The sequence below is a fragment of the Hyla sarda genome, unplaced genomic scaffold, assembly GCF_029499605.1.
Source record: "Hyla sarda isolate aHylSar1 unplaced genomic scaffold, aHylSar1.hap1 scaffold_270, whole genome shotgun sequence".
NCBI classification, from domain to species: Eukaryota; Metazoa; Chordata; class Amphibia; order Anura; family Hylidae; genus Hyla; species Hyla sarda.
The window spans coordinates 88,820-101,674 of record NW_026609396.1 but is presented as its reverse complement, the minus strand read 5'-3'; the positions used below and the strand labels follow the sequence as shown (position 1 = coordinate 101,674).

Genomic DNA, 12,855 nt, shown 5'->3' with positions numbered 1-12,855 from the left:
ATGTCTTTTCTCGACCGTACTAACTATGTAACTATGTAACATAACATCGGGGGGGGGAGGGTCTCCTGGCTGTTCACACAGGTGTGTCATTGCTGTACATTGACCATGCATTGCTTCTGTGGTATTGCAAAGGCAAAGACAAATGCTTCCAGCCATCCATTGCACTAATGGATTGGTCATCAGCTGGCTGTCTATGTCCCGCATCAATATAGACCAAAGTACAGAGGGTTAGGCTATGCTATTGTGCACCTACCTGATGCATCAGAAGGTGCGAGGCCCTTGCTAAATTCTGTGCACAGACTTTGAGATCTATACTTTAGACTGTATCTAAACCTGCTCCAACATGGACTGACATTCTGGCCTACTTTCAGCCGATGCGACTTGTCTGTCGCTGAACAGTCGCTTTTTATGTATTCAGCACCTATGTATAATGTTGTAAAAATGCTCTAGAAGCTAAAGTCGCAGAAATGTCACACATATTTGGCCTGCAACTTTCTGTGCGACAAATTCAGACAGGAAAAATCAGTATAAATCCTTAGAAAATTATCCCCCAGTGTCTCCATCTGCTGGCGGTATTGAATAAGCATTGCTGCACTGATGGGGTATGCATTAGACGAAAAAAAAGAAGAAAAAGAAGAATAATACGCCCAGAAAAGAGGCGAAAAGGAGAAAAACGTAAAAAAACGTGAAAAAAAAGTAAGAGGAAGAGAAGGGAAAAAAAGGTGGAAATGGGTTTAAAAGTGATTTCGGCGGAGAAATATATATATATATATATATATATATATATATATATATATACGCGCACACACACACATATATATAAACGTATTCTCCGTTGAGATATTGCAGCCGCTGCTGTGTCCAGGCCCAGGAGCCTTAGCACTGTGCTGTGATGTCACTCAATACCACTGACATCACTAGGTGTAAACAACATCTCTCCTTTGCTGTGTATGTGACTATGGAGCTGTTTGGTGATGTCGTCTATTATGGCCTTCATAGAAGCAACAGGAGATTGTTGCATCCATCTAGAACCCTCAGAACTACAGTGCTATGATGTCACTCACTTCCACAGGCCTTGCAGAGTGTAAACAACAACAACCCAGCTTTGTTGTGTATGTAACCATAGGGATTTGTGATGTCACCTAGAACCTTCACAGCAGCGACAGCTTTATGAGGAGCATCAGCACTGCTCTGCCTGAGCAGAACCATCACCGCCATAGGTTGTCAAATAACCCGGGTTTAACCCACACAGGTAAGTCCAATGGGGTGCAGGCATGTCCTCTATGCTTACAGCTTCCCGTGGGTGTTGGTTTGATACCGTTTGGGGACAGCCAAGGAGGCATCTGCAGGCAACAAAGGTAGGTGTGTGCTTGTGTGTGTGTTTCCTATGCAGATCCTAAGCCCAGTGTCACATGCAAGTAGGAGGAGTAAGAAGGGTTCCTGGCAAATCCGGGTTATGGATTGCATTTAAAAAGGCCCCGTGGGAGTGCAATGGGCCCCTGTCTTGCTGCTTAGCAATAATGGTATGGGTTTAGGTTCTGCTGTGTGTACTGGTGGTTGACTGCCCCCCAGCCCAGAGTGTGCATGGAAAATTGTCTGGCAGCCTCCCTGACAGCAAGCAGTGATAGTGCCCATGAAGGGCACCTTGTTGGGCCCGCCCCTTTCACGGTTATCGCTTCTCGGCCTTTTGGCTAAGATCAAGTGTAGTATCTGTTCTTATCAGTTTAATATCTGATACGTCCCCTATCTGGGGACCATATATTAAATGGATTTTTGAGAACGGGGGCCGATTTCGAAGCTTGCTTCCGTCGCCCTATGCATTGACCCGATATGGCAGTATCTTCGGGTACAGTGCACCACCCCCTTACAGGGTTAAAAAGAAAGATTCCTACTTTCATTGCTACCTGCTTGCTGGCTAGCCAGCTAGCCAGCCCTGTGGGCCTTGCTGCTGCTGCAGCCAAAAAACAAAAGGTGGTGCTGCTGCTGCTTCTGCTGCTTCTGCTTCTGCTTGTGTCTGGCCGCTGTTGGAGCGTCCAGGCACAGGACTTCTGCTGCTGCTGACTAAATGGCCTCCTTAATTGGATCATTTGAGTAGCCAGCACACCTGTGCAGGTAGGGCATGACATGATAGGCAGCTGCCTTGATAGCGGGTGGGTGCTGAATGTTCCTAATTGACAAAATAAGATTAATGCTTATGAAGAAATATAAAATCTCATCCCTTCCCCAATATCGCGCCACACCCCTACCCCTTAATTCCCTGGTTGAACTTGATGGACATATGTCTTTTCTCGACCGTACTAACTATGTAACTATGTAACATAACATCGGGGGGGGGAGGGTCTCCTGGCTGTTCACACAGGTGTGTCATTGCTGTACATTGACCATGCATTGCTTCTGTGGTATTGCAAAGGCAAAGACAAATGCTTCCAGCCATCCATTGCACTAATGGATTGGTCATCAGCTGGCTGTCTATGTCCCGCATCAATATAGACCAAAGTACAGAGGGTTAGGCTATGCTATTGTGCACCTACCTGATGCATCAGAAGGTGCGAGGCCCTTGCTAAATTCTGTGCACAGACTTTGAGATCTATACTTTAGACTGTATCTAAACCTGCTCCAACATGGACTGACATTCTGGCCTACTTTCAGCCGATGCGACTTGTCTGTCGCTGAACAGTCGCTTTTTATGTATTCAGCACCTATGTATAATGTTGTAAAAATGCTCTAGAAGCTAAAGTCGCAGAAATGTCACACATATTTGGCCTGCAACTTTCTGTGCGACAAATTCAGACAGGAAAAATCAGTATAAATCCTTAGAAAATTATCCCCCAGTGTCTCCATCTGCTGGCGGTATTGAATAAGCATTGCTGCACTGATGGGGTATGCATTAGACGAAAAAAAAGAAGAAAAAGAAGAATAATACGCCCAGAAAAGAGGCGAAAAGGAGAAAAACGTAAAAAAACGTGAAAAAAAAGTAAGAGGAAGAGAAGGGAAAAAAAGGTGGAAATGGGTTTAAAAGTGATTTCGGCGGAGAAATATATATATATATATATATATATATATATATATATATATATATATACGCGCACACACACACATATATATAAACGTATTCTCCGTTGAGATATTGCAGCCGCTGCTGTGTGCAGGCCCAGGAGCCTTAGCACTGTGCTGTGATGTCACTCAATACCACTGACATCACTAGGTGTAAACAACATCTCTCCTTTGCTGTGTATGTGACTATGGAGCTGTTTGGTGATGTCGTCTATTATGGCCTTCATAGAAGCAACAGGAGATTTTATAACAAGACAGGAGGCTCGCATTATATGCATTGTTCTTCTTTACTGCAGACATATAGCAGCCCATAAACAGTTAAATTCCACAAGAAAAAACTTTACACACAATGTGAAACGTACAGGTGTGACCACCTAACTTGCTAGATAAATGTAACCAATGAGAATACAGGATCCCATATATAAGGTTCAGGTAAAGCATATTCTTCCTCTTCTTTGCTGCTTGCAGCCAGATAAGTATCACTGTGTACATTCAATTTTATAACATACAATTATATATTCTAGTAGATATTTTCCTTCCATTACTACTGTATTCTCTGTCTATCTATCTTTCCTGTCTTACGCCATTACTATCCCTTGTCCGGCTGCGGGTATAGATTTAAACATTCATTTTTATTTTCTTTATCTTAACTTTCCGGTTAATTTGACTATACATTACCTTTGTCGTGCGCTCTTGTGGTCCCGCTACTCTCCGGCGGCCATTAATACATCGCGCACCTCCTCAGTTTCCCCTGTACGAGACTGCTTCTAAGTCTCGCGAGAACTCGGCGCAAGTGGTTCTCACTTGCTGCGCTCGAGCCGTTCCTGTCAGACGCGCGCTGCTCGCCTGACAGGAATCCTCCCTGTGACACTTCTCCTCACAATAGTGATATACTGTCTTTAGAATAATAATTTTTACTTTATTCTCGGGGGTTTCTGTCTTATCTTGTCCTTTTTAGGACTACAGTATTACAATTTACTTATATATATTTAATTAATTATTTCCTGGATATTCACATATATTAATTTCAACATATATTAATTTTGGAAATAATTATACTAAGTGCCCTACTATTTCACTATGTCTACTGAACAGCAAAAGTCCTCTAATTCTGACATTATTATCAATGACCAACTACAATTATTGGTGGACCATTCAGTCTCTAGATCTGTGCACACTGCCGTTAATAATGCCATGGCAGCGGTTCAAGAAACCATTGCAGACTCTGTAGCCAGAGCGATATCTCAATCTTCAGCACAACTGGCACACCAATCCCTGAGTTCCCATAGTCATACAAAAAAGAGACTTTCTTCCCATGATGACCTATTACCTAAAAAACATAGAAAAACTATTTTCGAAGAAAAAGGTCAAAATGATGATGATAATCTGCTTAAAAAGTGCAGTCATACTGATGTTACCACACAACATCCAGGACCCTCTACCCGGGAGGAGTATAATGATACACGGGTTAATATTACATCTGATATACCTATATCTGAGGAATATGTTTACGATGAAACCTATGAATATTATAATGGAGAACGAGATGATGGGGAACTTGTTGATGACTCCGATTTTACGGATGGAAATGACCCCTCATACTTACCTACTGAAATTGAGGGTGATGTTTATTGTGATGACAGTACACCTTCTAGTTCTAAGGTGGTAGATAGTCAAGGCATTCCTTACTTTGATCCCTCCCAAATAGTTCACCCCAGATCCGGAGAGTGGACCCCATCTGCTGAGGTAGACAAATTTATTTGTCTCTGGCTACGTAAAAACATGGACAATAAAGCCAGGAATAAACTTAGGGCCGAGTGCCCACGTCCCACTTTATCCACAGCTTCCTCAGCTACTCCCGATATTGATCCTATTTTATCTAGATTCATACAAAAATCGGGAAAAAATCCTATTAAAGGAATTGACCGCAGTTTTAAACTGTGTCAGGATAAGTTCTTAGATTTACTGGGCCCATTGACTCGTTTTATGGAAATGTCCAAAGAGGCATTTAAAACTGGCAACCCTATTAACAATGACTCCCTTAGGGGATGGATACAAAGGACTATTTGCTTGTTCGGTAGCATAAATGAGGCCTTCTGTATAGAGAGAAGACGATCTATTTTATTAAAATTAGACCCACAGCTAACCTATTTGGCTCCCACTCCTACATCCACGGATGTGGATAATCACCTTTTCGGTGACAATTTTATCAAAGAAATTTCTAAGTACGTGGGCTTATTTTCCACACTGGACAAAGCCCAGGTGTCATTGAAAAAAGTCTTTCCCACTAGGGTTTTTGGAAGGGCCGGGAGAAACAGGGGTCGTTTTCCCGGCCGTCACACTCAATTCAGAGCACAATATAGAGGCCCCGCTTACACAGACAGAGCTGCCTATTCCATCCCCCCTCCCCAACCACAACCTCAACCCCAACCCTTTTTCCCTTATCGAGGTCGAACATGGAGACCAAGGGGACAAAGATTCAACACCCGTTCCAGACCAACAGGTAAGTGCACAATTAACAACTTCTTTCCTTCCCCCAGTGGGCGGAAGACTCCTACATTTTTCCCATTTTTGGGAAAGGATATCTTCCGACCAATGGATTATCAATACAACAAAGGGTTATCTGATAGAATTCATTACTATTCCATCTCAAACTCTTCCTCCTCCTCCCATTCATTTTTCTGTGGAGGATCAAAATCTTATAGAATTGGAAATAAAAGACCTTCTGACCAAACAAGCCATTATTCAGGTACCCCTAAATTTTCCAGGTTATGTAAGCAATCTTTTTCTAGTGAAAAAGAAGGATGCTGGCTATCGCCCAGTAATAAATTTAAAAACATTAAACAATTTAGTAATATATCGCCATTTCAAGATGGAGGGCATCCATCTTCTAAGAGACATGTTATGGGAAAACGATTGGATGATAAAAGTCGATCTAAAAGATGCTTACCTCACGGTACCAATTCATCCTATTTCCCAACCGTTTCTTCAATTTGTTTGGAAAGGGAACAAATGGCAGTTCACTTGTCTTCCCTTCGGCCTTTCATCGGCCCCTTGGTGTTTCACCAAATTGATGAAACCAATAATAGCACTATTACGATCCAGAGGTGTTCGTCTCATAATTTATTTGGACGACATTCTCATTATGGCAAGTTCATACCAATTAGCCATTCTCCATATGAATTGGACTCTGGATCTGTTATCAAATCTCGGATTCTTAATAAACCAAGACAAATCCATTCTTGTTCCTTCTCAGGAAATGGAATTTCTGGGTTTCTTGATCAATTCTCAGACGGCTCTATTGAGCCTTCCATTGAAGAAATTGAAGACGATTCGCAGGGAAATTCGATCATTACTCAACAAAAACCTAATTTCTCTTCGAGCCATAGCTCGAATTGTGGGTCTCTTATCTGCATCAATTCAGGCCATCTTTCCGGCCCCGTTACACTATCGAGCTCTTCAACGTCTAAAAATTCAGCACTTGAGAGAAGGCTTGGGATACTCAGACGAGATCCAACTATCTTCAGAAGCGAAGGAAGAGTTAATTTGGTGGCTGCACCATATCCAGGAATGGAATGGGAAGACCATTTTCAACCCCCTGCCAGATCTAATTCTGGAATCAGACGCAAGCCTAACTGGATGGGGAGCTCGTTGTGGCCACCTATCCACGGGTGGCAAATGGTCCATCCAGGAATCTCAAATCCACATCAATTGTCTGGAATTGATGGCCGGATTCTTTGCCCTCAAGAGTTTTGTGGGGGACAGAACCCATTGTTGTATACTTTTACGCATGGACAATATTTCAGCGGTCCAATATATCAATCGTTTAGGAGGAACGAATTCCCCTATGTTGGCGAGCATTGCCAAAGACCTATGGCATTTTTGTTTGGACAGGGAGATCATTCTCAAAGCAGAGTACATCCCGGGCCTTTCCAATATAATAGCCGATTGGAATTCCCGCTATCTCAAGGATTACAGCGATTGGAGATTAGATCCTTCTATATTTCACCAACTTCATCTTTTGTGGGGTCCTCTATACTTGGACCTGTTCGCTTCCAGACTGAATCGTCAGATTCAAAGATTCTTCAGTTGGCGCCCGGATCCCGAATCATTAGGGACAGATGCTCTCATACAAATTTGGCCAAATCAGAGACTATATGCGTTTCCCCCCTTCATTCTGATCCCCAGGTTACTTTTCCAGATCTCAATTCAGAAAGCTTCGGTAGTACTAATAACTCCGTGGTGGCCATCACAACCTTGGTTCCCCCAAATATTGGGGATGTTAATAGATTATCCAAGGATCTTACCCAATCTCAACAATTTGTTGTTAGACCCCCTAGGGAATCCACATCCACTGATTGTGTCGCAACAACTTCAACTTGTAGCTTGGTTAATTTCAGGCCAATCCCCTCGGAGTACGTACTTTCTCAATCAACTAGAGACATTTTATCAGAAGCATGGGCTCCAGGCACCAGGATCGCTTATAGATCAGCCTGGAGACTTTGGTCTGATTGGTGCCTACAACGGGATCTGGATCCCATATCGGCACCTATTCCCTGTATCTTGAATTATCTATCGGCTTCTTTTGATTCAGGAAAAGCGTATCGTACGTTGAACCTGTACCGATCAGCCATATCTTTCTATCACTCTCCAGTAAATACTCTCCCCATTGGGAAACATCCGATTGTATGTAAACTTCTAAAAGGCATGCGTTTTAAACGTCCACCCACTCCCAAATATCAATCTACTTGGGATGTCAATTTAATTTTAGAATTATTTAATTCGTGGCAAGATAATGATACTCTTTCGTTAAAACTTCTGTCTTTTAAATTAACTACGTTACTCTGTCTAATATCCATTAAAAGGATTTCTGATGTCAGAATTCTTGATGTATCTCAAAGACAATTCTCCCCTCAAGGAGTTATCTTCTTTATATATAAAAGGACAAAAACTAATATTCGTCAGGTGTTTTATCCATCCTTTCCTCATAACGACAAACTTTGTGTAGTCAAATGTCTTCAAGCATATGAGACTAGAACTTTAACACTTCGACATTCTGCTTGTTCTCAATTACTCATTTCCTTCTGTAAACCTCATTTACCTGTTTCTTCTGCAACTCTAGCTAGATGGGTCAGAAACGTCATGTGTATGGCTGGTATCGATACTTCGGTATTTGGGGCTCATTCTGTTAGAGGAGCAGTATCCACTAAAATAATTCAAACAGGTGGCTCTTTATCAGACCTTCTGAAGGCAGCTAATTGGTCTTCAGATTCAACTTTTAAAACCTTTTATTATAGACCTGATTCCCATATATCTATGTCATTACTATAATTGATTATTATTTTTTGTTTGTTGAATATAATTCGATAACTTTAAACATGCATATAATGCGAGCCTCCTGTCTTGTTATAAAATTGGGGATTTTCCTAGTATTATGACGGAAAATATGGATTTTATAAAAGACAGGAGGCGAGCATTATCCCTCCCTCTACCACCCTTCTAACTATTATATTTTGATATATTTCAGCTTATTAATCAACCAGGGATGTCGACCTACGTTCTTCAATTTATATTCTTTTGGATGATGACCTCTTTCCTCTCTCAAGTTTTCCTCCAATTACATCATTGAAGGAGTCCAAATTGTATACAACCCTATTCAGTCATTCTACAGTTTTTCGAAGTTACAGAAAATTTTTCAGTTGGACCTTACTTATTGGACTTTATGTTGAACTTATCTATCCGCACAAAGAAGAGGAAGAATATGCTTTACCTGAACCTTATATATGGGATCCTGTATTCTCATTGGTTACATTTATCTAGCAAGTTAGGTGGTCACACCTGTACGTTTCACATTGTGTGTAAAGTTTTTTCTTGTGGAATTTAACTGTTTATGGGCTGCTATATGTCTGCAGTAAAGAAGAACAATGCATATAATGCTCGCCTCCTGTCTTTTATAAAATCCATATTTTCCGTCATAATACTAGGAAAATCCCCAATTGTTGCATCCATCTAGAACCCTCAGAACTACAGTGCTATGATGTCACTCACTTCCACAGGCCTTGCAGAGTGTAAACAACAACAACCCAGCTTTGTTGTGTATGTAACCATAGGGATTTGTGATGTCACCTAGAACCTTCACAGCAGCGACAGCTTTATGAGGAGCATCAGCACTGCTCTGCCTGAGCAGAACCATCACCGCCATAGGTTGTCAAATAACCCGGGTTTAACCCACACAGGTAAGTCCAATGGGGTGCAGGCATGTCCTCTATGCTTACAGCTTCCCGTGGGTGTTGGTTTGATACCGTTTGGGGACAGCCAAGGAGGCATCTGCAGGCAACAAAGGTAGGTGTGTGCTTGTGTGTGTGTTTCCTATGCAGATCCTAAGCCCAGTGTCACATGCAAGTAGGAGGAGTAAGAAGGGTTCCTGGCAAATCCGGGTTATGGATTGCATTTAAAAAGGCCCCGTGGGAGTGCAATGGGCCCCTGTCTTGCTGCTTAGCAATAATGGTATGGGTTTAGGTTCTGCTGTGTGTACTGGTGGTTGACTGTCCCCCAGCCCAGAGTGTGCATGGAAAATTGTCTGGCAGCCTCCCTGACAGCAAGCAGTGATAGTGCCCATGAAGGGCACCTTGTTGGGCCCGCCCCTTTCACGGTTATCGCTTCTCGGCCTTTTGGCTAAGATCAAGTGTAGTATCTGTTCTTATCAGTTTAATATCTGATACGTCCCCTATCTGGGGACCATATATTAAATGGATTTTTGAGAACGGGGGCCGATTTCGAAGCTTGCTTCCGTCGCCCTATGCATTGACCCGATATGGCAGTATCTTCGGGTACAGTGCACCACCCCCTTACAGGGTTAAAAAGAAAGATTCCTACTTTCATTGCTACCTGCTTGCTGGCTAGCCAGCTAGCCAGCCCTGTGGGCCTTGCTGCTGCTGCAGCCAAAAAACAAAAGGTGGTGCTGCTGCTGCTTCTGCTTCTGCTTGTGTCTGGCCGCTGTTGGAGCGTCCAGGCACAGGACTTCTGCTGCTGCTGACTAAATGGCCTCCTTAATTGGATCATTTGAGTAGCCAGCACACCTGTGCAGGTAGGGCATGACATGATAGGCAGCTGCCTTGATAGCGGGTGGGTGCTGAATGTTCCTAATTGACAAAATAAGATTAATGCTTATGAAGAAATATAAAATCTCATCCCTTCCCCAATATCGCGCCACACCCCTACCCCTTAATTCCCTGGTTGAACTTGATGGACATATGTCTTTTTTCGACCGTACTAACTATGTAACTATGTAACATAACATGGGGGGGGGGGGGGGTCTCCTGGCTGTTCACACAGGTGTGTCATTGCTGTACATTGACCATGCATTGCTTCTGTGGTATTGCAAAGGCAAAGACAAATGCTTCCAGCCATCCATTGCACTAATGGATTGGTCATCAGCTGGCTGTCTATGTCCCGCATCAATATAGACCAAAGTACAGAGGGTTAGGCTATGCTATTGTGCACCTACCTGATGCATCAGAAGGTGCGAGGCCCTTGCTAAATTCTGTGCACAGACTTTGAGATCTATACTTTAGACTGTATCTAAACCTGCTCCAACATGGACTGACATTCTGGCCTACTTTCAGCCGATGCGACTTGTCTGTCGCTGAACAGTCGCTTTTTATGTATTCAGCACCTATGTATAATGTTGTAAAAATGCTCTAGAAGCTAAAGTCACAGAAATGTCACACATATTTGGCCTGCAACTTTCTGTGCGACAAATTCAGACAGGAAAAATCAGTATAAATCCTTAGAAAATTATCCCCCAGTGTCTCCATCTGCTGGCGGTATTGAATAAGCATTGCTGCACTGATGGGGTATGCATTAGACGAAAAAAAAGAAGAAAAAGAAGAATAATACGCCCAGAAAAGAGGCGAAAAGGAGAAAAACGTAAAAAAACGTGAAAAAAAAAAGTAAGAGGAAGAGAAGGGAAAAAAAGGTGGAAATGGGTTTAAAAGTGATTTCGGCGGAGAAATATATATATATATATATATATATATATATATATATATATATATATACGCGCACACACACACATATATATAAACGTATTCTCCGTTGAGATATTGCAGCCGCTGCTGTGTCCAGGCCCAGGAGCCTTAGCACTGTGCTGTGATGTCACTCAATACCACTGACATCACTAGGTGTAAACAACATCTCTCCTTTGCTGTGTATGTGACTATGGAGCTGTTTGGTGATGTCGTCTATTATGGCCTTCATAGAAGCAACAGGAGATTGTTGCATCCATCTAGAACCCTCAGAACTACAGTGCTATGATGTCACTCACTTCCACAGGCCTTGCAGAGTGTAAACAACAACAACCCAGCTTTGTTGTGTATGTAACCATAGGGATTTGTGATGTCACCTAGAACCTTCACAGCAGCGACAGCTTTATGAGGAGCATCAGCACTGCTCTGCCTGAGCAGAACCATCACCGCCATAGGTTGTCAAATAACCCGGGTTTAACCCACACAGGTAAGTCCAATGGGGTGCAGGCATGTCCTCTATGCTTACAGCTTCCCGTGGGTGTTGGTTTGATACCGTTTGGGGACAGCCAAGGAGGCATCTGCAGGCAACAAAGGTAGGTGTGTGCTTGTGTGTGTGTTTCCTATGCAGATCCTAAGCCCAGTGTCACATGCAAGTAGGAGGAGTAAGAAGGGTTCCTGGCAAATCCGGGTTATGGATTGCATTTAAAAAGGCCCCGTGGGAGTGCAATGGGCCCCTGTCTTGCTGCTTAGCAATAATGGTATGGGTTTAGGTTCTGCTGTGTGTACTGGTGGTTGACTGCCCCCCAGCCCAGAGTGTGCATGGAAAATTGTCTGGCAGCCTCCCTGACAGCAAGCAGTGATAGTGCCCATGAAGGGCACCTTGTTGGGCCCGCCCCTTTCACGGTTATCGCTTCTCGGCCTTTTGGCTAAGATCAAGTGTAGTATCTGTTCTTATCAGTTTAATATCTGATACGTCCCCTATCTGGGGACCATATATTAAATGGATTTTTGAGAACGGGGGCCGATTTCGAAGCTTGCTTCCGTCGCCCTATGCATTGACCCGATATGGCAGTATCTTCGGGTACAGTGCACCACCCCCTTACAGGGTTAAAAAGAAAGATTCCTACTTTCATTGCTACCTGCTTGCTGGCTAGCCAGCTAGCCAGCCCTGTGGGCCTTGCTGCTGCTGCAGCCAAAAAACAAAAGGTGGTGCTGCTGCTGCTTCTGCTGCTTCTGCTTCTGCTTGTGTCTGGCCGCTGTTGGAGCGTCCAGGCACAGGACTTCTGCTGCTGCTGACTAAATGGCCTCCTTAATTGGATCATTTGAGTAGCCAGCACACCTGTGCAGGTAGGGCATGACATGATAGGCAGCTGCCTTGATAGCGGGTGGGTGCTGAATGTTCCTAATTGACAAAATAAGATTAATGCTTATGAAGAAATATAAAATCTCATCCCTTCCCCAATATCGCGCCACACCCCTACCCCTTAATTCCCTGGTTGAACTTGATGGACATATGTCTTTTTTCGACCGTACTAACTATGTAACTATGTAACATAACATGGGGGGGGGGGGGGGTCTCCTGGCTGTTCACACAGGTGTGTCATTGCTGTACATTGACCATGCATTGCTTCTGTGGTATTGCAAAGGCAAAGACAAATGCTTCCAGCCATCCATTGCACTAATGGATTGGTCATCAGCTGGCTGTCTATGTCCCGCATCAATATAGACCAAAGTACAGAGGGTTAGGCTATGCTATTGTGCACCTACCTGATGC

At 43.2% G+C, this 12,855-nt stretch overlaps 3 non-coding genes across 3 annotated transcripts; all 3 read left to right on the top strand.

Annotated features, from left to right (window-relative positions):
• Window positions 1-1,671: 1,671 nt before the first annotated feature.
• Window positions 1,672-1,862, top strand: LOC130325135 (U2 spliceosomal RNA). The gene has a single exon (XR_008870001.1). It is a non-coding gene; the product is annotated as a U2 spliceosomal RNA (small nuclear RNA).
• Window positions 1,863-9,709: 7,847 nt separating this feature from the next.
• Window positions 9,710-9,900, top strand: LOC130325134 (U2 spliceosomal RNA). Its single transcript, XR_008870000.1, has one exon. It is a non-coding gene; the product is annotated as a U2 spliceosomal RNA (small nuclear RNA).
• Window positions 9,901-11,987: 2,087 nt separating this feature from the next.
• Window positions 11,988-12,178, top strand: LOC130325133 (U2 spliceosomal RNA). The gene has a single exon (XR_008869999.1). It is a non-coding gene; the product is annotated as a U2 spliceosomal RNA (small nuclear RNA).
• Window positions 12,179-12,855: the final 677 nt, after the last annotated feature.